The sequence below is a fragment of the Lipotes vexillifer genome, unplaced genomic scaffold (genome assembly GCF_000442215.2).
Source record: "Lipotes vexillifer unplaced genomic scaffold, Lipotes_vexillifer_v1.1 scaffold121, whole genome shotgun sequence".
Classification (NCBI taxonomy): Eukaryota; Metazoa; Chordata; class Mammalia; order Artiodactyla; family Lipotidae; genus Lipotes; species Lipotes vexillifer.
Window position 1 is genome coordinate 560,611 of NW_006773122.1, and position 4,702 is coordinate 565,312.

The following is a 4,702-nucleotide window of genomic DNA, read 5'->3' on the forward strand; positions in this document are numbered from 1 at the left end:
GGGAAAGAGACTTACTCAAGGTCACACAGCAAGGTTATAGCAGAGCTCAGAGCTTTGTTTCATGACTTTTGACCAGGGCAGACGGGGACACTGGACGAAAGTCTGAGGGTTGGAGAGGTCAGCTGACATGTGTCCTGAGCTAGGAATGGGATCAACCTAGTTGAAGTCCTTCTCGCATGCCCCTCTTTGGGACTTCTGGAGCTTCTCAGGGAGCTGGGCCGGGTGGGAGCCTCTCTGAGATATTAATTCAGCAAATGGTTCTGAGTATCTATTATGTTCTCACAACAGTGAGAAAAATAGGAAGTGGTGCCTGTCCTCAAGGGGCTAACAGTCAAATGCAGCGGTTGAGATTACCGGTTGTGGGATCATATGGCAGGAGCCAAGCTTGGGGTCTCTTGCTTGCTGCACCAAGGCAGGTTACAGAGGGAAAGACAGACATGTAGATCCACACAACAGAGACACACCGGCACAGGTGCAGAGTGTCCTACACATTCACACACAGACGTAGACACTGCACACACACAGAGACACAAACACACAGATGGGTGTAGAGACAGGTATGCCCAGAGACACACACGTGCCTATCACACGCAGACACATGTACACATATACACACGTGAACACACACACACAGAGCCTTCTCATTCCCCCACAAGCATACTGCAGAATCCGCAACTCGAGAGATGACATCTACATATTTTCCTGGAAAAAGAGACTCCTTCAGTGCTGCCTGACCCAAGACCAGGGGTGCCTGGTTCTCCATCCCCCCACCTCCCTGGCTGCTACAGGTATTTGCTGAGTAGAGGCTGGAAACCAGGATCCGAGCCACTCCTGCCTGATTCACTCCTCTCGGGCCGCAGAGCTTCCTCTCGCCTGCCGCTCCCCAGGGCTCTCAGCACCTCGACTTCTGCCCCTGACTCATCCCGCCTTAGCACAGTACACAGGCCTGTGGTTTGCTCAAGTCAGGGCACAACCCAAGGTGGGGATGGGGTGATCTTGGCAGGGGTTGGGGGTCATTATTAGGTAAGGGCCCAGGAGGAGGTAAGGGTGTGGGCTGTGTGCTCGCAGGGAGTACAAGGCGTGGGTACCAATCAGTCCTGCTGGAAAGCCTGCTAATGGGGCAGGGAGGGGGACCTAGCAGTAACCCCAGGATCATCTGCAGTTAGGATACCCCACACGCTGGAGCTACGGGGCCCCGCCCTGCCCCTCGTCCAGTGGCATTCTTCGCCTGGGTCCAAGCGTCTGTGGAGCCAAGAGGATGGCTCGCCCCAAGCCTGTGACCCCCCCACCCCCCGCCCAGTTCCCTCTGCGTCAGGCCTCTGCCAGATGCCTTCCTCCAAGGGCTGGCAGTACATCCCTAGGGAGATCTAAGCAGGGGCCACGTTGGTGCTGTTTGCTGGGCAGGAGTTAGGGTAGTGTGGGTGGACCCGGGGCTGGGAGGTGTAAGCATCGTCCTTGTTCGGAGGGAACAGGTGAGAAGGGAAGGCAGGTGGGCTGGAGCCATGGGGCCTTGCATTTGGACTATTAAGGGTGGACCTGAAGTTGGTCGCTCCTGGTTCAGGGATGTGGAGGCCTCCCAGAAGGGGTACACCAGGCTGAATATCTATTCTAAAAGCAAGAAGCATGAAGCTGAATGTCAGAGAACCTGGTTTCTGGCCAAGTTCTGCCTAAGAGTTCCACTGGATAGGAGTAGAGGCTCTGGGGTCAGCTACTCTGGGGATTTCTAGCTGGGTGACCCCAGTCAAGATCCCTTCCACGAGCCTCAGTTTCCTTCTTTGTCACATGAAACCAATAATTGTCTCTACCTCGTGCTGACTGATTAGCATGACCATCTGTGACCTTGATAAGTCCCTTGCTTTCTCTGAGTCTCAATTCTCTTTCAGGAAAGGGGGAGGGGTTGATGATGCTAAATTCAATGATCTTTAAAGTTCCTTCAGAAGCTCTTAGTTCAGGATTAGGCACCAAGGAGATGCCTCTCAGTGCCCTGAACGCCCCACTGGCAGAGAACAGCAAGCACACGGGACATTTTCCAGCACCAGCTCTCTGCTCTAACAGATGGTTTGAAACTGCAGAGCCTCATCAAAGGGCTCGGAGAGGAAAGTGGTTCTCAGAGAATCATACTGCCCACCCCAGGGCCTTTGCACACGTTCATTCCTTTGCTGAGAACACTTGTTGTCTTCCACTTCTTACCAGTTAACTTCCACTTAGGTTTCAGGTTTTAGATCAAGTAACCTTCCTCAGGAAAGTTCAGACCCTCTGTTACAGGTTCTCCTTGTTCTTCGGATCTATTCCCATCTATAATCTTATATCTATGCAGGTGACGTTAGATGCCACTTCCTCTAAGAGGCCTTCCTTTCAACCCTGTCAACGTCTAGTGCCCTCCTGCTGTGCTCCCAAAGCACCTGCACTTTGTGTTTCACCTTTCATCTTGGAATTCTTTGTATTTCATCTTTGAGGAGTGGATGAAATGTCATCTCGTCATGGAGGCACCGGATCGAGACAGGCTCCCCTGCCGCATGTTCCCCTAGAGCTTCTTACTCTCCTTTCACAAAATGCACTGCACCTGTCAAACTTGTCATAACTTACTGAATGTCTGTCTTCTCTCACCAGAACAGGAACTTCCTGAGGCAGGAACACACTTGTCCTCTGCACAGCTGTATCCCTAACATATAGAACAGTTTTTAGCACATTGAAAGAATTAGAGCAATATGCCTACCCTTTCCCCTCTGCAAACACACACACGCACACACGCAGACCTGCTTGTATCCTCAGTGTCTATGACAGTTCCTGGGACAAGGTAAAATTCTCAGTGAGCACTTGTTGAATGAATGAATGAATGAATGAATGATTCTCCTTTATTGGATTAGAAGCTCTGGGAGCCAGGGATCATGTCTTCAATGATGTTGTTTTCCATCTCCTTGTGAAAATGGGATCAAATGAGATCCCCAGAGAAATGTCCCTGTTATAGGATCAGATCTCCTGGCTTCCACTCCATGCAGACACACCGGGGCCTCCATTTCCTCACTTCTCAACTGTTTACAACCTGCCCCATTCTCCCATCTGGTCCCAGCCTTTCTTTCCAATCTTCATTTCCACAATCTCCCCTCAACCTTGGGTCTCAGCCATGGGGCCCCTCCCATGGTTCCCTGAAGCCCCCTGGTTTTCTCCATTGTCCAACAGCTACGATGGAGAGCCTCATGAGAGAAAAGATGCACAAGTTCAATGGCATAGGGGGAAACTTCGTTGAACAGTGATATTTGACGCTGGCCTTGAAGGGTAACTATCTAGCTAGCCAGGCTGAGACTGAGGAGTGGTGTAGAAAAGAGCAAGGGAGGAAAGGTATTTCAGGCAGAGAGAACGGTCAGCAAAAGATCAAGGCAGAAACAAAAAAATAAAAAAACAAAAACAACCTCAAGGCAGAACAAGCTGAAATGCCTGGTAATGTGGCTACTCCCCTAAGGACATTGGGGTCCAGGATTATGGGGGTAGAATGATTGGCAGGGACTGGAAGAGAACCCAAACCTGGTAGCGTTTTAGGAAAAAGTAGTATTATTATCAGCAATAGAAAAACTAAGATGTGGCCTTTCCTTTTAAAGAGACCATTGTGTAACCGTCCGTGGGACCTTGCCTTTCTTAGGCCTCAGTTTCCTGATCTACCAGATGAATGTTTTGGTTGAGGTGATCCCTCCAACTCTTTCCAGCTCTGAAGTCCTGTGACTGAAACTAAAGTCTTCTCTTGGCTTCTCATTCCTGTTTTGGGCCAGCCCCAGTACTTGTGACCAGATATGAGGTCAGTTTGCAGATTTCAAGACAAATGAGTGCTCAGTCTGTGCAGCTGGTGCCCATTTCCTGTGTCCAGGATTTTGCTCTTGTGCTTCGTGCGGCCGGCTGTCATCACGTCCATGGCGTCACCTGCTCCTACCAGCCTTTCATCCTCAGGGCTCCTGAAGCATCCCTGGAACTTGGCCAGGGGGAAGGTGGCACAGCAGGTCAGGGAGGGTAGGTGGGCAAGAGGGATCCTACAGAGGGCTGGCAGGGCATTGCAGACACCCTGATGGTCCTTGGCTCGATGGCCAGGCTCCCGTCTTTTTTTTCCTATACCCACATATGTTTTTTGCAGCCAGTAGATTTTGGAATGAGTCAGACCTGGCTTTGAATTCTCTTCTTGCCACTTACTAGCTGTAGGCATTTGGCCTAGTTTAGTTGTCTGTTTACTACTTATTTCATTTGTCCATTAGCTCAATTTGCTTGTCGATGCATCCATGCATGTATTCTTCAATAAATGTTCACTGAATGCCTACTATGTGCCCACTCAATGCAAGTGATGCAGTGGTCAACAAGCTGACTCTGTCACTGCCCTCATGACAGTGTGACAGGAGTGTTGGCCTGTGTGTCGAACACAATAGCCACTAAACATCCATGGCCATAGAGCACCTGAAATCTGGTTACTAAGATTAAGGAACTGAATTTTTAATTTTATTTACTTTTTATTAATTTAAACTTAAAAGCACATACTTGGTTCACTTTTAAGTATGTTTGATATAACTCAGGAATGTGAAGCTACTTTTTCAAACGTAAATCTTGTGAAATCTAAACACAGCTCAAACATTGCTGATGAAAATTTAGCATTTGAATCAAGATGTGCTGGACATCTATAAGAACACATTGGATTTTAAAGTGTTAGTAAGGAAAAAAAGAATGG